The sequence below is a fragment of the Sminthopsis crassicaudata genome, chromosome 4 (assembly GCF_048593235.1).
Source record: "Sminthopsis crassicaudata isolate SCR6 chromosome 4, ASM4859323v1, whole genome shotgun sequence".
NCBI lineage: Eukaryota > Metazoa > Chordata > Mammalia > Dasyuromorphia > Dasyuridae > Sminthopsis > Sminthopsis crassicaudata.
In genome coordinates this window covers 56,030,122-56,049,727 of record NC_133620.1, presented here as the reverse complement: position 1 = coordinate 56,049,727, position 19,606 = coordinate 56,030,122, and the positions used below count along the sequence as shown (strand labels likewise).

Here is a 19,606-nt window from a genome sequence, read left to right as displayed (position 1 = left end):
CATTCTATACACTGCTACCCAGATGCCTCAACCACATTAATATCAATAATAATAATAACATCATATCATATATCAATAGTTGCAAAAAGCTATTTTTTCAAAATATAGATAGATCGCCAGTCAGCCAGCTAATATTTTTAAGTGTTTTTGATGTGCCCTATTTGACACTAAGTATTGAATATATAAAGAAAGGCAAACAAAAACAGCCTCTGTTCTCAAGGAGCTGAGAGTCTAAGAGGAGAGACATAGCCCATCGCAAATCACTCAATCTCTGTTTTCCTTATTTTCCTCATTTGTAAAATGGTAATAATAATAATAATATCTATCTCCCAGAGTTGTGAGAATCAAATGAAATTTACAAATTGTAAAGCATAGTAAGCTCTATATAAATGTTAACATCTACTAGCTGCTGCTACTCTCTCTCTCTCTCTCTCTCTCTCTCTCTCTCTCTCTCTCTCTCTCTCTCTGCATATATATATATATATGTGTATATATATATATATATATATATATATATATACCCACACATACATATAATAAATTAAGACTAGTCTCAGAAGGAAGACACTGAGATTATGGAGGACTGAGAAAAGATTCTCACAGAAGGTAGGACTTAGCTGAGACTTAGAAAAGGCCAAGGAATCTAGCAGTCAATGAGTAGGGGGGGAAATTCCAGGCAAGGGTGACTATGGTTGAGGAAATGTTTTGGGTGAGGAATAGTATGGAAGCCAGTGTCATTGGATCACAGAGAATATGGAAGAGAATAAGATGTCAGGAGACTGAAAATGTAGGAAAGAGCCAGGTTTGGAGAACTTTAAAAGTCAAACAAAGATTTTATATTTGATTCTGGAAGAAATTTTTTTTTAAATCACCAGAGTTTATTGAATGAGGATGGTAGTAGAGAGTGATATGGTCAGATCAGCCTTAAAAAATACCCATTATAAAATATAAGATTATATAAGAATAAATGAATTTTTTCTTAAAATGGTATAGAATATATGTAAAAAACTAGAACTACCATTATCTGTTAACAGAAAATAAACTAGAATCATTTCTCAAAGTCAAGAGTAAAATAAGGGTGTCCATAATTACTACTTCTATTTAACATAATACTATAAATGCTGACTATAGCAATATAAGCATAAGTAAAAAAGAAACAAAATTATTACTTTTTGCAGATGATGTATGATATACTTAGGGACCTAAAGAGTCAACTTACAAAGGAACTAAAATAACACATGCGGCAAACTTATATGACATAAAATAATGCACATAAGTTATCAGCATTCCTGCAAGTATCAATAAAATCTATGAAGAACTATAAAGAGAATTCTATTTAAAATTACTATAAATATATATGTGTAAACACATACATACACACACACAACAGGAATCTACCTGCCAATATATACAAAAATTATATAAATACAACTATACATCACTTCTTCCAGAAATAAAGACAGATCTAAATAATGGGGATACTAATTACTAGAGAAAATTGAGAAAATGAGTCAATATAATAAAAATGACAGTTTTCCTTATCCAATGCCACACCAATCAAACCACCAAAGGATTACTTTATAGAAATAGTAAAATTATATGGATGCCAAAATATCAAGAAACTCAAGAGAAATTATGAAAAGGAGGACCAAAAAAGGCCTTGTAGTACTAGATCTCCAATTATACTGTTTTTTAGTCATGTCCTATTTTTCATGACCCCATTTGGGGTTTTCTTAGTAGAGATACTGGAGTATTTATTATTTCTTTCTCCAACTCATGTTACAGATGAGGAAACTGAGGCAAATAGGGTGAAGTGAATTGCCAGGATCACATAGCTAGTAAGTGTCTGAGACTGAATTTGAACTCACAAATAGCAAACAGAAAAAAAAACAAAACTATTTACCCAAATTAATAGCAAAATAGAAATCATAAAAAGCATATGGTAATCTATCCCAGACAACACACAGTGAAAGAATTTTTCTTTTGGGAGTGAGGTATTTCAGTTCAACCAAGAAAGAAAGAGTCTAAATCTCAGCCAAAGGGGAAATTTCTCTTTAATGTCCTTAATATAGCAAACTGATGATGGGGACATGATGGGACTGCCAACTCTTCTCATGTTAACTTTTAACAATCTTTCTTCATGACCCTGAAGAGACCCCACATCTTTTCTCTTGATACTAAGGCCAAAAGCCTCTAAAAAGATAAAAGAGATTGAATGTGTCTTCCTTCCCTCTCTGGTTCTCACACAGATATATGGCATTGATCTCAACCAACAAATAGACAGTTTCATATCAATGGACTTAGGGGCCTGAATTACACTTACAAGATTCCCATGGACTAGTCAAGAGAAACAACCTCAAAAATACAATGTAATATAAGTATCACAAAGGATCTTTAATGTTGCAGAATACTCTGGTTCCGAGCCCCTCATGGCTTTTCCAACCTTCAGCATGGGATGCAAATGTTGACCTTCTCAGTGCAATATTCTCTATTTTTAGGTCATGCAAGAATAATAAATTCAATGGTGAAGCCATTGAATTAGTGCATAAAAGCAAGGTAAGTAATAAAGGAGAATCTAGTAATAATATCATTCTCTACTCCTATACACAAATATACAATTTCCCATACTTCCTGAGGTAGATGGAAAAGGAACCTCCTAGAAAAAACTTATGTAGTATCCCTCACCATGGTAGCAAAAATAAAGGGGGGGATTTTCAGGCTGATTTTGAGGAAATATCTTAGGTGAAGAACAAATAGCATGGATGCCAGTGTTATTGGATCACAGAGGATATTAAAAGAATAAGGTGTTAGAAGATTAGAAATGTAGGAAGGAATAGGATAAAAAGATTGTCGATTGTTCCCCCATCCCCAATTCCTTCAATATTTCCTCAGTAGCCAGAATAAAGATCTCTTGAAGCTCCATGGTTCATGTTCTGGATTGCTAGCTCTCTCTATGTGGAATTGATTTCCTGGGTTCTTGTTTGTCAAGTGAATCTTTATGGTTGAAATGTCCCATTCAGTAGATTGTAGCTTAAGATATCTATTGGACTTTCTGATAATAGCTGCTTTAGCATCCATAGACTTCCCTTTCCACATGGACCTCTGTTTCTTATTTCATTTCTTTCCCAAATGATTCTCCCTTCTTTTTCCTATTTTACCAAATCCATGCCTCCTGGGACAATTACTCGTCTTAATAGAAATACCCACAGGAATCTGATGTCTAGGAATTTTCTGCAATGGACAACAGTTCCTTTGCCTTGTCTTGTGAGTACTTGCAGACTGAATTGGAGAACTCAATTATTGTCAATTATATATTTTTTAAAAATATTCACAATGTACTTTACTTTGGCCAGTTTAGTGACAATCTCAGTGTCAGAGATTGTTAAAGAAAGGACTTGAATTTCTACCTAAAGTTTAGATACTCTTAAAATTCTATTTCCCTCCTGCTTTTTCAACAGAAATCCTGGGAACAATATCATTATCTCACAAATTTTGAGGAAATTGACCTAAGAGATTTGGAATAAAAGACTGTAATATAAGCCTGCTTATATTTGCCCTTATCTTATCTTTATCTTAGATAAAGCCTAGACAAGAAATTCTTCATTGATATAGAGTGACAAAGCCTACAAATATGTCTAAATAGAAAATTATTTTATTTCATCTGAAGTTAAGTAAGACAAAGAAAATTACATATTTTATGCATTAGTTTGCTCATTACAAATCAATGCCAATGAATTACAAATTTGGGATGGCTCTCTTTTTTTGGCGTAAAAATTTTTGATTTATTTATATTTTATAATAATTTTTATTTTTCTAACTACATGCAAAGATAGTTTTCAAAATTCACCTTTGTAGAACCTTGTATTCCAAAATTTTCTCCCTTTCTGCCCCCCCTCCCTTGGCATGGCTCTTAATAGGGATAACAGTAAATGCAGAGTACAGGTTATTTATATATTGATTTATTTTTTTTTTTTGTTTGACTGCCAACTCTAACTTAGATGGTTCTAAAAGTATGGCAGGCCTATGAATGGAGATGTTAGATATTGCAAAACATTCGTTTATTCAACAAATGTTTATTATGCACTTGACATATCCTAGGACAGGGCTTCTTAAACTTTTCCCACTCCTAATCTCTTTTTCACCTGAGAAATTTTTATGTATCTCCAAGTATATGGGCGTATAAAATATGTATACAAACCCCACACTTACTGAAAATAAACCACAATTTTGTCACACACACACACACACACACACACACACACGTTTGTCTTAGGTGGTATGGTAAATAGAGAACTGGACCTGGAGTCTAGAACATCTGAGTTCAAATTTGACCTCAGACACTGTGTGACCTGGAACAAATCATTTAATTTCAATTTGCTTCATTTCCTCATCAGTAAAATGGGCACACACTGGAGAAGAAAATGGCAAATTGTCAAGAAAAACCCCAAGGACAAAGTCGGACACAATTGAATGACTAAACAGTAACAAAAATTTCCTAGGTGTTGCCCTTTGTGCTTAGGATACATTTGTCCTCATAAAGCTTATATTCTATTGGAGAAAAAGTATAAGAGCATAAATAAATGAAAATATATGCCAGGTAAATGAGGAAATTCACTCAAATCATATTCAAATAAGAGTATGTAAAATCAGCAGAATTCCTGCTGATCCCATATTGACTTAAAAAAAAAACACAAATTAATGTTGTTGAGTCACTGGACTCTTCATAACCTCACACAGCATTTTCTTGGCAAAGATACTGGAATGGTTTGCCTTTTTTTCCCCTCTACTTCATTCTATATATGAGGGAAGTGAGGCAAATAGAGTTAAGTGACATCCAGGGTCACATAACTTGTCTCCAAGACTGGATTCGAACCTGCAAAGACAAGGCTCTCTGATCTAAGGTGCTCTATTCACTGCACCATCCGGCTGCTACTAAGACTTTTAAATTGCAAATGGGTTCAAGTTTATATTAGTAGAAGAAATTCCCTACCATAGGCTTCCTGCTCCCATACTTTCTGATTAGGGAGGAGGGGAAGGAAGAAGGAGGGAAATTGCTAACAACTGAAGTCATCAAAATAGGTGTTAGGTAGGAGGTAGGTGAGGCAGAAATGAGAAAGAGGTATATGCAAGACAGGGTGAACAACCCGTGCAAAGGCAAGCAATTGGGGGACAGGATGTTGTATAAGAGAAAAGCAGGGTAGTTTAGCTGGGAGGAAGAATATGTGAAAGATAGTCATGTGCAATTATACTGGAAAGGTAGCCATAGGTGTTTAGGAAGAGTTCTAAATACAAAAGGGAGGAGTTTGTATTTCATCTAAGAAACAATTGAGAATCACTGAAGTTTCATAAGCAGAGAAGAGACATGGTCAGACCTGCCCTTTTGGTATATTATTTTGGCAGCTTACATGGAGGATGGATTGTTGGGGGAGAACAATTAGACAAGATTATAATAGTACAGAAAAGAAGTGAACTAGATTGGTGCCATAGAAATAATGTTGGGCCAGAGTCAGAAAGACCTGACTTCAAATTTGACCTTAGATACTTATTAGCTGTGTGATCCTGGGTAAGTCACTTAACCATTATCTGCCTCAAATTCCTCATTTGTAAAATAAAGTTAATAACAGCACCTACCTCCCAGGGTAGGTGAGGATTAAATGAGATATTTAACAAAAAGAAGAAAGAAATAAAAAAGAAAGGAAGGAAGAAAAGAAAAAAGGAAGGAAGGAAGGAAGGAAGAAAGAAAGAGAGAAAGAAAGAAAGAAAGAAAGAAAGAAAGAAAGAAAGAAAGAAAGAAAGAAAGAAAGAAAGAAGGAAAAAGAAACAGAGAAAGAAAGAAAGAGAGAAAGAAAGAAAGAAAGGAAGGAAGAAAGAAAGAAAGGAAGGAATGAAGAAAGAAATGAAGGAAGGAAGGAAGAAAAGAAAAAAGAAAGGAAGGAAGAAAAGAAAAAAGAAAGGAAGGAAGAAAAGAAAAAAGGAAGGAAGGAAGGAAGGAAGAAAGAAAGAAAGAAAGAAAGAAAGAAAGAAAGAAAGAAAGAAAGAAAGAAAGAAAGAAAGAAAGAAAGAAAGAAAGAAAGGAAGGAAGGAAGGAAGGAAGGAAGGAAGGAAGGAAGGAAGGAAGGAAGGAAGGAAGGAAGGAAGGAAGGAAGGAAGAAAGAAAGAAATGAAGGAAGGAAGGAAGAAAAGAAAAAAGAAAGGAAGGAAGAAAAGAAAAAAGAAAGGAAGGAAGAAAAGAAAAAAGGAAGGAAAGAAGAAAGAAAGAAAGAAAGAAAGAAAGAAAGAGAGAGAGAGAAAGGAAGAAAGGAAGGAAGAAAAGAGAAAAGAAAGGAAGGAAGGAAGAAAGAAAGAAAGAAAGAAAAAAAAAGAAGGAAAGAAAGAAAGAAAGAGAGAGAAAGAAAGAAAGAAAGAAAGAGAAGGAGGAAGGAAGAAAGAAGAAGGAAGGAAGGAAGGAAGGAAGGAAGGAAGGAAGGAAGGAAGGAAGGAAGGAAGGAAGGAAGGAAGGAAGGAAGGAAGGAAGGAAGGAAGGAAGGAAGGAAGGAAGGAAGGAAGGAACTCAAGCAATTAGTAGTGTCTGGCCTTTAGTAGGTACTATTTTAATGCTTATTCCCTTCCCCTCCTCCTCCTTTCCCTTTCCCCTCTGTGTAAATGTGAGAGATTTTATAAAGCCAACATTTCCAGGAGTTGGCAAATGATTGGATATGGAAGCTGAGGAGATTAGGAAATGAAGAAGAAAGAAAAGAGAGGGATGGCTTTGAGGTCATGGACACTGGTAATGAGAAAGATAGCAATAAAGAAATTAGAAAAAGAGAAAAATCTGAGGGGAAAGATAATGTCTCAATGGACACATACAATTTTATATTCCCACAAGAGATCTGATTGGAATTGTCCAGTAAGTAGTTGATGATGAAGGAATAAAGATCAAGAGAAAAAAATTGAACTAGATCAGAACTGATTAGCTTTTGAAGAGAAAAAATAGAGAAGAAAGCCAGGACAGAGGTCTTGGGTACATCCACATGCTGGGAGTTGGACATGAAAGATAATTTAGCCAAATAACTGGAGAAAGAGGAAAACCAAGTGGGAACAATGCCACCAAAAACCCAAAGAAGGAAGACTATCCAGGAGGCAGGGATGGCCATCAGTGTCAACTGTGTAAAGGAGGATGAAGGCTGAGACAAGACCATTAGATCTGGCAATTAAATGATCACAGTTAAGAAATCATTGCTAACTTTGGATAGAGCAGATTCAAGTGAAACTGACTTCTGAAGTCAGACTTGAAGAGATTGAGAAGTGCTGAGAAGAAAGTGGAGGCAAAGAGAATAGCGTTTTCTGAAAATTTGTTTGTGAAAGAGAGGAGATTTATAGGATGGTAGTATCAAGTGGAGTTTGTATAAAGGTGGATCCAGGAAGATCTGAGCATATTTTAAGGCAACAGGGAAGGAGCTAGTAGATAGGGAAAGAATAAAAATTAGAGAAAAAGAGGAAGTGATTGTGGGACAAGCTACTGGAAGTAATAGGAGCAATGAGATCTAAGGCACAAATAGAAAGATTGGCCACCTCTTCTTCCAAGACTCAAGCAAAGGAGAAGAGAGTGGAAGGTGATATTGGGGTGGCTCAAAATGTAAAATTTGAAACCATCTATTAAGTTAAAAAAGAGATTGCAATATGTCTTGTGGAAGAAGTACTCAGATATGCAGAGTCAAATTACAGCTCCTTGAAGTATTCAAGTCAGTGTCCCAAGGAACCCAATTAGTATCTGGGGAGTAACTAATGAACCTAGAGAAGAGGCTTAATTTCAAAGGCCATTAGGCAATAAAACACAGCTATCTTCAAGGTTTGAAAAATATTTTCTTCACAATAACTGTGAAGCAGGAAATACAGAAGTCATCTTGGTTTTACAGAAAAGGAAACTGAGGCTCGGTCACAGAGCTTGTAGGTTCCATGACTTCAAGTCTATAGTGCTTGGTATTCAAAATATTCTAAAGAGGGGGCTCTGGTCTTTTGGGTTTGTTTACTTTTTACGAAGTTTGAAAAAATCTTGGGTTTAATTTTCACCATCCTCCTGTGTTAGTGCTCTTCCTTTTTTAGGTACTGCATACTTTGCTTTACATTTCCCCCTAATTAAGATGGAAGAGAGAAAGATAGAAATGGGAGAGGAGGTGAAAATGATGAGAGAGGAACTGACTGAATGATGCAGGAGTTTGAAGAGACTGAAAGAGATTTTAGAGTAGTCCATAAAGCAAAAGAAATATATTTAATTTTTTAAAAAGACAGAAACAAGTGAAATATATCTAAATGGCCAAAAAGGAGAAGAAACTGGAGGATGGAAGGAGAATGGGAAAGGGGGAGTGTGAAGAGGCTGATTCCGGAAATGAGGACTAGGGATGGGAGAAGGGAAAGTACAAAGCCGGAGACAGAAGGGTTTCGGGAAAAGGCAGCATTGGAACCAAGCGAAGGCGCTAAGATATCGTCCCCGGGGCGGCAAAGGGCAAAGGAGGCCAGTCAGTGACACAGGTAGGAGGGGATGCAAGGACATTCAGGAGCGCAGACCCGAGGGAAGGAAAACTGGGAGCCCGGGCGGGAAAAGGGGAGGGGGCGTCGAAGAGCGAGGGGAGCACCCGCGAGGGGCTGGCGGGGTCCGAGAAATGGACAAGGGGCGGAAGGAGGGATAGGCACTGAGAAGGACAGGAGCCGGAGGATGGGCTGGGAACGGAGGAGAGGAAGTGCAGAAAAGGTGAGTGGGGGCGCGGGGAGGCGGGAGGACGAGGATGAGGGAGGCGGGCCTGGGGCCGCGTAGCTAGGCGGGCGGGAGGAGGAGAGAGAGGCCCGGAGGAGGGGCGGGAGGTGCGGAGGAGAGCGCAGCGCAGCAGCTCGGCCCGCTCGGCGCTGCGCGGCGCGTTCCAACAGATCCCGGCGCGGCGCGGCACAGCTCCGCAAAGTTTCTTGCCTGTTCGCGGCCCCTTCGGCCCTTCTTCCAGTGTTTGCAGCGGGAGCCGGCGGCGGCGGAGCGGACCCGGGAGGAGCCGCACGGCGAACCCTCCCACCCCTGGAGCGGCGGCGGCCGGGAGGGCGGCGGGCAGGCGAGGCGGCCGCGGCCGGGGCGCTGCCGGTGGCCGCAGAAAGGGCAGCTGGAGCTGGAAGCGGAGGTGGGATGGCCCGGCCCTGAGCGGCAGCGGCGGCGGCGGCGGCTCCTCGGCGGTGAGCTCCCGGGGCTGGACAGGAGGACGGGGAGGCTGTGGGGCCAGAGCTGCGGAGTCCCAGGCCCGGAGGGGAGGAGTTTGGGGGAGATGGAGCGGGTCTGAGCTTCATTGTGCAGAGGAGAGGGAGGAGGAGGCGGCGGCGGCGCGCGGCCTTGGCGAAGGCGGGGGGAGCAGGGTGGGCGGCGGCGGCAACGACTTGGGACCCAACCCCCGAGCCCCCTCCCCCTGGGCCCCCGGAGACCCTCTGCCTAATCGCTCATACACTCGCACTCCATCGGCTGCCCCTCTCTCATTGCATTTCCTTCATTAAGCCCCCTTTCCCCCCAATCCCCTTCCCCGTCCCCCCTTTCTTGTGGACTTTAAGGAGAAGCCACTCCTCCATCCCCTCTCTTTCTCCTCGATCTTGGGCTTGGAAGCTATTTGTGACACCGTGTTCTTGGAGAAGCCCCCCTTCCATCTCTATACCCCAGGAAACAGTAAAGATTTGGGGGCAACCTCTAAAGGGCCGGCTCCTTTCTGTCTCCAATCCTCCCCTTCCTCTCTCCCCTCCAGGAGCCTCCCCCCCCCATTCTTAGGAAGGGTGGTCATGGATGCTGTTGAACTGGCTTCAAGGGGATTGATTTCTGCCCCAGAGCATCCCTCAGTCCCTTCCATCTCCCTCGGCTTGGCTCAGTGCCCCCACCCCGGGAGAGGGGTGTGGAAAGAAGCGGCCACAGGACCCATGGATCTCAGAACATCGAGGACAAGGTGAGCTGCGTTGTCGCTGGGCATCTGGATAAACACATGACACCTGCAACCTTTGGAGGATCCTAGACTCAGAGCTGAAAGAGACTTCCAGGAGTACAACACATCACCCTCAAGGAGAAAGCTGCCTTATTCTCCCGCTTAGAGAAGAACCTTCCTGGGTGAGTAACTCCTCCTGCGACTTTGGACTACACTTATTTAACCTTTTGAAAAAGGCAATATGTGAAATGAGAGAAATTTGGATAACCTGAAGCTATTTCGAGGCATTCAGAGAATTCAGGCCAATCTTTCAGAAAATGCCAGCCAAGGAATCCATTATTGCCACTGTGTATTAGGTCTTTAGTGGCATCTGATTTGCTTTTCTTTTTTCTAATAGCTATGAACATGCTATCTCATTTCCACATTGCCCAAAAGTACAATTCTCTGTTCTATCGACCAACTAAACCCAAAGATTCTGCTTAGTGAATCATGGTGTTTACAGCTGGAAGGAAGTTTAGAGGCAATCTAGTTCAAATTTCCCTCTACACTCTAATTTTACAGATGGAAAAAAAAGATAACAGCCTAGAGAAAAGTAGCTTACCTAGTGATAAATAGGGAGGATTCAAACCCAGAGTTTCCTGAGCGCATATCTCCTCTTCTTTCACTGCACCACCAAGTATTCCTTTCTGATTGAAATAACTTTCATTTATAATCCATTTTGTTTTGAAGCATAATAGGAAAAGGGCAATTTCTTTACCTGCAGCCACATCAGAAAGGAAATTTCTGAAAGGAACTGTTGGATCACCCACAGAAGCTCGTCTATCATTCATTCCCCAGACAAGCTTTGGGCTTTGAGGATCCTTGATTTCCAGGGACCCTTCCTATAACTTCCTTTCTTCCAACTCTTTTCTCATACTGTGTAACACTTGTATTTCAAGAGCTCAGTTATTTTTCCTTTCCCTCCAGATACAACTACATGCACAGTTTCGTCAACTTGGTTCCATTTGCTATCATTTGAAGGTTATCTCCTTCAGCTTTTGATTTTGTTGTTATTTTTCCCCAGCCTATCATCACTATAGTGATATCATAGGAAGACCACTTCTCTCTCTGGTTACTAGGATCCATTCTCGATAATGTTATATTATGCTCCCTGCCAAGGTATCTTATAGATCCAGGCTGACTAATAGAGTTTTTTTGTGACATTTCAAGAACCTTCTTTATATCTACTTCTCTGATTTGATGATTTATCTAGTGGACTTGAATAGATTAAACCTCTTGTGTTAGTCATTTTCAGTTTCTTATCTGGAATATCAAGGTGCATTGGGGAAAGAAATGGCATGCCACTCTAGTGTCTGCCAAGAAAAGTCCATGAACAAATCCACAGGGCCAACTGAAGAACTCAACAACAACAAAACAGAGTTGGAGTGGAACCCAGGCCCCCTGCCTCCAAACTCAATATTCTCTACATACTACAATCAGCCTAGTCACTTTCAGAGACTTCCATCTTCATTCTCCTCAATCACATGATTTTGCCTTTAGAATGAAATCTGACTTTTTGAACGAAGGGGCTAATGAGTTAATCAAAGAATGGAGTTTCAGTTCCCACAGAATAGAAATCAGTTAAAGTTGAACTTGTTTTCTTTGAGTGTACATCAAGTAACTATTGATAGTTTTAGTAAGTGAGATTTCATTCTATCAACTAGCATTTATTGTTGTTAATGTTGTTCATTTCAAATGTGTCTGATTCTTCGTGGCCTCATTTGGGGCCTTCTTGGCAAAGATGCTAAAGTGGCTTGCAGTTTTCTTCTCCAGCTCATTTTACAGTTGAGGAAACTGAGGCAAATAGGTTTAAGTGAATTTACCATGATCAACATAACTAAAAGTGTCTGAGGCCATATTTGAATTCTGAAAGTCAGTTTTTCTGACTTTGGGCCAGGCACTACCTAGCTGCCCTCATAAATGCACCTGACATTTAGTAAGCACCTACTATATGCTAGGCACTATGTTCAGCTGGAGATACACTAGTATTTATGAAAGTTTACAAATCCCTTTTCAAATGTTATCTCATTTGATTGCTCACAACAAACCTGGGGAGGTAGGTGTTATTTTATTGCAATTTTTAAAAGGAAGAAATTGAGGCAGACAGAAATTAAATGATTGCTACTAAGTTTCTCGGGCAAGATTTGTCTCCAGATCCAGTGTTTTATCTCCTTCACTGCCTAGATGCCTACTACACAGAAAAGCAAAATATAGTCCCTTTTCTTAAGGAGCTCACAGTCCAAGGGAGAGAAGGGGGAAACACTTTTATTTTATTTTTTGCTGAGGCATTTGGGGTTAAGTGACTTGCCTTGAGTCACCCAGATAGGAAGTATTAAGTGTCCGAGGCCAGATTTGAATTTGGGTCTTCCTGACCCCAGAGCCAGTGCTCCGTCCACTGCGTCATCTAGATGACCCAACACATTTATTTTGAAGATCATTTTTTTTCTTTCTTTTTTTAAATAATAGTTTTTTTATTTTCAAAATACATGCAAAGATAATTTTCAGCATTCACCTTTTCAAAATCTTATGTTTCAAATTTTTTCTCCCTCCCTTCCCTCTACCCTAGACAGCAAGTAATACAATACAGGTTAAACATGTGCAATTCTTCTATGCATATTTCCATATTTATCATGCTGCACAAGAAAAATCAGATTTAAGATCATTTTCCCTGGGGAGAGGACTTTTCTGAAGTTTCTGGGACCTGTCCTACCTCTAACGAGATATCAGACAGTGGTCCACCAAATGACTTTCCAGAGCTTTTGTCAACTCTAGGATCTGGAGTCATTGCTCTCTTTTTTTTATTGTCTGTTGAGCACCGAAAGCAAAGGAAATGCCTTTAGTTTCCAATTTCAGTCTAAAGAAAAGTGCTGGGTTTTCATTTGATAGTGGGGATAAGAAACCTGGCTTGAGGCTTCCAATCTGATTGGACGAGGATTCAAAGAATTCTCTCTCCTCCAGCCTCATCAGTTGCCAGGTCCTATCTTTTCCATCTCTGCAATATCATCTGCATCTATTTTCTCCTTTCCCATCTTACTGCAACCATTCTAGTTTAGACTTTCATCTCTTCTCATCTAGACCTCCTACCTATTCTTCTTGCCAACAGTCTAGTCTTCCTCCAATCTGTGCTTTGCCTTGATGTCTGAGTAATCTTCCTAATGTGCTGCTTTGATTATGTTCTTCATAAACACAGAAACTTTTAGTGATTTCCATTGCCACCAGAATGAAATGTCAGCTCCTCACCCATGTGTTCAAGGGCCTTTGTGGCCTGGCTCTGATTAACTCTTCCCAACTGATTTCATAGTCCCCTCACATATTCTGTGTACAAACCAACCCAACCTACTTTTTGTCTGTGTCTTTTAATACTGTATGTGAAAGAAAGTCATTTTCTGCTCTTATCTCCTTCAATCAAATACTCGCCTTCAAAGTTCCATACATATACAACCTTTCTTAATAGAACACCTTCCATGATTGACTCCAATTCCTTCCCCCTTCCTTCTCCCTGGATGAAAATACTCTTTACTACCTCAAATTTATTATAGCAATTGCTGGCAACTCATTCCTTTATAGTCTCCTTTTTCTTTTCTTTTCTTTTTTTTTTTCTTTTGTGAGATTATTAGGGTTAAGTGATTTGCCCAGAGTGACACAATCTCTGAGGTCAGAATTGAACTCGGGTCCTTCTGACAACAAAGGTGCTCTATCTACTGCATCATTTAACTGCTTCTTAGTCTTCTTTTTCTTATATTTGAATAAATGAAAAAAAAATATTTACCAGGTGTTTACTATATGCAAAATACTGTACTAAAAACATTTATTATTCAGCTAAAGACTGAAGGCACAAATAGAAAAGTGAAGATAGTTCCAGTTTTTAGGGAAATCACATTTTGGGGGGAAGAAGGGACTAATTGAGTTTAAGGGACTTGCCTAGTATCACATGGTTGAGTCATATGGAAAGGTTTCCTTGAGTACAGCAACAGCAAATGGTAAAATATCTTTCATATCATCTCCACCGATAGAACTGAGTCTGTTTTTTGATGTGCAGTCATTTGTTAATGACAAGAACTTTAGTTGTGAGAACTTTCTTTTGCAAGTCTTTAGGAACTATGACTAGTTAGTTATTTGCATACTAGTCCTCTCTCCCTCATTCGACTGTAAACATCTTGAGAACAGGGCTTGTGTCTATATGACCATGGCTTCTGGCATGATGTCTCGGATAGGATACTTGCTAAATGTTTATTGGATTAATTTGGTATAAATTGGTATAAAAAGTGGTTGGTGGCTAGGTGGCATAGTAGATAGAGTGTTGCTTGGAGTCAGGAAGACCTGAATTCAAATTCAGATTACTAGCTTTGTGACATTGGCAAGTCACTTAATCCTGTTTGCCCCAGTTTCCTCATCTGTAAAATGAGCTGGAGAGGGAAATGGCAAACCTCTCCGGTATCTTGGTGAAGAAAACTCCAATGGGATTAGGGAGAATTAGGAACTACTGAAAACCAACTTAACAACAGCAAATTAAAAAGTTTCTGCCTTCAAAGCTCTTCCAGTTTGTTGAAACAAGGCGTGTGTAAAAAGGTAACGAATAATAATACCTGTGTGTGATAATATCTAATAAGTAACGTGGATAATAAGTGATTGTGGGGGTTTAGAGGAGGAAGAAGCTGTTGTGGGCTTTAATAATCAGAGGAGGTGGAACTGACTTTGGAGAATTTGTAGGATTCAGATATATGGAGAAAAGGGTTAAGGCCATTCTTGGCAAGGAGGATGAGGTGGGTGAAGTGTTTGGGACGTGGATGTTTCGATATGGCCAGAGCAGAGGATTAAAGTAACCAAATATTAGGTAGAAAGCTTTGCTAGGGCAAGATTTTAGAGGTCTTTTGAATGCCAGGGGGTAGTTAAAATAGTCAAATGTCAATCATTTGATTTAGATTAGAAGGGTACAATGGAAGTCATTTGGTCCAGTTGTCTCATATGCCATGGCTAAGAGAAGTTAAATAACTTATCTGACATCACATGGTGGATAAGTAGCCAGTTACAATTCAAATCCAATTGCCTATCATGGGGGGGGGGAGGGAATGGAGGGAGGGGAGGATAATTTGGAAAGATGAATACAAGGGATAATATTATTTTAAAAATTACTCATGCATATATACTGTGAAAAAAAATTCTAAATTAAAAAAAAAATACAATTCAAATCCAAGCTTCCTCTTTGAGATACATTTTATTATTTCTCTGTCTATTCCTCTCCACTAATCTTCTAAAATCAACATCGTGAACGGAACAGGTGCTATAAGATATCCTTTAGTATCACTGCCAGACAAAGACTCTTGGGTTGCATTGCCTGTTGTCATTTTCTTATGCCTTTTACTTATCCTATGCAGAGTAAGAGATTACTGAGAAAAGAGATGGCTAAGAGAAGGTGGATAATGTTCACCAATAGAGTATTTTATTCCCTGTTCTTTGCTTATTAGCTAATATGGGAACATTGTTGACATTACTCATGAGATAGTTTTATGCCAGGTGGTAGGCAGTGGATGACTTCATTGATGTTCCATCCAAGAAACTTGGAAGCTAAAGAAGTGTACAAAGGCTCTTGCTACTCATTGAAGAAGTTGGTTAATAGAAAATATCCCATTCTTGCTGTTTCTCTAACTCCTACTCTGTCTAGAACAGTAAGAAAGGGGTATTTAAATCCTTACCTTAGGTCTGAACTAAACCAGATTATGAATTCTAATCTTGATATTTTGCTCAATTGAGTAAGCATTAAGTGTTTATTGTGTATAATATACTGTGCTGAGTTCAGAGAATAACAAGATGTAAAATGACAGTACCTTCCTTCAAGGAGCTTATAATCTAGTAGATGTAGACTGATAATTATAAGCATGAAAATGCCTTAAGTGGGAGGAACCAAACAGAGAGGCCCTGAGAGATTCAAAAGAGCAAGAGAGATCATCTCAGCTGAATAGAACTGAGACAGTTTCATGGAGGAAATAGTATTGAACCTGGGTCTTGAATGAGAGGATGAATTTCACTAGATGTAGATTAGGGGGTAGGGAGTCCATTCTAAACATGGGTGATATGAGCAAAGGCATGGAGAAAAAATAAACTCAGTAGTCCAATTCAGCTGAAGTAGATAGTGCATAAAGGGAAGTAGTAAGAAATCCAGTAGACTGGAAAAGGAGATTGGATTCCAATCTTAGAAAATCTAATACTTAGGCTAAGAGTTGACATTTTTATTTGTTTGGTATAGAGAAGATCTGGAGTTTTTGAATGGTTATCAGGCCTGTTTATAAAAACAATAACTTTCCAAGTGAAGTGAAGGTTGAATTGTAGTGGGGGAGAAATTGAAAGACTTAGTGGAAAATAGTCTAGGTCTGGTTCTCAACCATTTTGAACTCAGGTCTTTTTTAGACTCTTAAAAAGAGTTTCTATTTATGTGGGCCATATCTATTAATATTTATCATGATAGAAATTAAGATGCCTTAGTGTATTATGAAAATGGTTTTTGACCTTGCAGATCCTCCAAGAAAGTCTTAGGGATCCTCAATGGAATCTGGACCATACTTTGAGATTTGCTGGTCCAGGAAGATAGTATGCACCCCTGAGCAAGGGTGGTGATAGTGACAGTGGAGGAGATGTGTGCTCTAGATATTTCAGAGGTAGAAACAACAAACTTTGAGTAAGTCACAAAACCTGTCTGTTCCTTAGTTTACTTTTGTAAAATAAAAAGTTTGGATTCAATGGCCTCTAAAGTCTCTGAACATATTTCCTGAACTGTACTTATTTGGATTCTTGATTGGGGTAATGGGAATTTTGAGAGTGAGACTGCTGCTGATTTATTGTGGGGTGGTTTGCTCTGTACAGGGAAGATCCCTAGGAATCCCTCAATGCATTGATAGACTTTCCTGCAGTCATTCCAGGGCCTTGTACCATTCATCAGTTGTCAGCCAGTATGGCAGTAAAGGTGGTCTTTGCTCCCTTGATCTTGAGCTTTAGTCCTTTCCATGGACTTAAATGATTGGAATATTGATTTTGCAGACTAATCAAGAGACTTTTAGACTGTTAATATGTTTGACAATTAGGCTAGAAAAGGGAAGGTGATGAGAGAAGGTGACACAAATTGGGTATGTTTTTTTCACTGGACTATGACCAGCAAAATTTTCCAGTTTCATCCTTCTTTCCCTCTGTCCTTTGGGTCTTACTTTTCCACTGTTTGTTTCTGGTGAAAGGAAAAGGGGTAGGAGGTAGGTGGAGAATGGGGGAGAATGGGGTGAAATGATAGACTATTAAGAGGAAGTGAAAAGTAAAAGGGAAGAGAAAACTTCAAGAAATGACGTGGAATATTTTAGCTTGAAAATTGTCTGAAGAACCAAAAGAATGAATGATGGTATTAATGGGGAAGAAATTACTTTTTCATTTTGTAAACCAACTCCTAAAGCTCAGTCCTGCCATTACTTAGGATGTTTCATTTATGTATCTATATAAGGACATTATTGTAGTATGTTAAGGAAAAAGTAATTTGTTCATGAAGCAACATTAAAGTGTGCCATGGCATAGTAGAGTCATCCCTTTCTCCATTAAACACAGAGTCTATCTTCTCCTCTTCTAACCCAATCTTTTTATCTTCTGTGGGTTCCCTATTTGCCCAACTGAAAGGTACTTGGGTGCCATCATATATATGGGTCATGATGTCATAAAGCAAAGGGATCAATATTACTTCTTAATCTTTACCATAGCAGACTTATACTTTCAGCAACCTTCCCCATCTTCCCTTCTGCACCCAATAGGAAGCTGCCTATGGTGCAAAGCCTACCCAGCAGGGCATGCTTTGCTAGTACCAGACATGAAAATAGTTCATCCTTAGCTCCAGGGGCAGGCTGCTGATTAAATCATCATCGGTCCTTTCGGTTGGGAAAGGTAGACAGGATTCAGCCTCCTCTGGGCCCTGACCTGACCCGACCTGCTTTGCTTGCGGGGATATGGCAGTCACAGTCCAGAGGAGCAAGGCTGCGGGCCAGACACTGTGCTGGGGTTGTAAGCAGCTGGAGATTTCTTTTTTTTCCTCTCTTTATCCTGAAGAGGTTGTGGGGAAAGGAACACAACTAATAATGAAATCTCCAGATCCCCCAGGAAAACGATGGAAACCATTCTAGACCCCTTTTCCTCACACCTTTTTTTTCATAGAGCCAGAGAATCTCCCCTGTGTGAGTTTCTTTAACCTGTTACAAAGCTGGTTGTGTAGTTTTTCTGGAAGAACTGAAACTAACACTGCTCCTATTGGGTTTTGACTGTAGAAAACATGGGGGGAAAGGAATTTTTTAGCCTATCTGTATTCCACTTACAGTCTAGTATTCAGACTCCACCTTTGTCCAGTACCCAAGGGGCCCTGAAGTACATTTTTTTTCCTATGGCAAAATTGGGGGGGGGGGAAGAAAATTTGTCCATTTTTAATAGGGAAGGACTTTCCCAACAACTTGATGAAGTAGGTCACATAAATATTCCTATGCTCATTTTATAAGTGAGGAAACTGAGGCGGAGAGAGGCTAAGTGAACATGATACTTGAGAGTTACAGAACATTGGGGAAGCATCATAACCCTTTGGCAGAAAAGCCTTGGAAGAACTACTGCAATTTGAATGAGTTGAGGAAGAATTCATGTCGGGCAAACAGTGGAGATGGCTATAGAATCAGAGATGGAGAATTGGAAGGCTAGTCTTCTTGGTGTTTCTCACGATTATAGGATTTTAAGAGAGATGATGACCTATTGGAATGTGTTGAGAGGACGGTAATCATACATTGAAAAGTCTAGAAATGTTAATACAATCTAAGAATATTTGCTGTGTTACCTACTATATACAGGGCATAATGAGAGCTACAGAGATTAATAATATGTTTGCCATCCTCAAAAAGTTAAGACTTGTAGGCAAGATAAGAGATGTACCCATATACCTAGGCAGTAGATGCAAAGTACTTTATTAATTTAGCAGAAAGAAATGTCACTTATGATTGGGGATGATGATCAAGAAAGGCTTTATGTAGGAAATAGCATTTGCTTTTTCTTGGAAGGGTGTCATAAGGGGAACTGAGAAAGAGAAGACTTGGGGAAATTAGCAATACATACACTTTGCATATCTGAAGGCTTATGTGGTGAAGTAAAGGGATTAATCTCCTCTCTGTCTCCAGAGGACAGAATCAAAGCTAGTGAGTGGAAATTTCAGAAGAGCAGATTTGGCTTAACTCTGCCTTCCTTTAAGTCCCAACTAAAATTCTACCTTCTGCAATAAACTTTTCACCAAACTTTCTTAATTCCAGTGCTTTTTCTTTGTTAATTATTGCAAATTTTTCCTGTATCTAGCTTATTTGTAAATACTTGCTTGCTTGCTGTTTTCCCATTAGATGATAGGCTTTTTGAGAGCAGACACTATATTTTGTATCTTTTCATCTCCCAGCAAGTAGTGTAGTGCCTGGCACATAGTAGGTGTTTAATAACTGTTTATTGACTGATTGACCAATTGAACTTAAAGTAAGAGCTTTCTAGCAACTTGAGCTATCCAGAAAATGGAATGAATTCCCTTGTGGTAAGCTACCTGCTAGTGGTAATATTACAACAGAAGCTTCATGATTAAATTTTCAGAGATGTTCTCCAGAGGGATTCTG

The 19,606-nt window shown here is 39.4% G+C and overlaps 1 protein-coding gene across 1 annotated transcript in view; it reads left to right on the top strand.

Moving 5' to 3' along the window:
* Window positions 1-9,073: 9,073 nt before the first annotated feature.
* Window positions 9,074-19,606, top strand: part of GPR161 (G protein-coupled receptor 161) — a 46,622-nt gene continuing 36,089 nt past the window's right edge. Inside the window, exons 1-2 of the mRNA XM_074266530.1 lie at window positions 9,074-9,192; window positions 9,747-10,099. The gene's annotated coding sequence lies outside the window, so the exon portion shown is untranslated. The remainder of the gene's footprint in view (window positions 9,193-9,746; window positions 10,100-19,606) is intronic.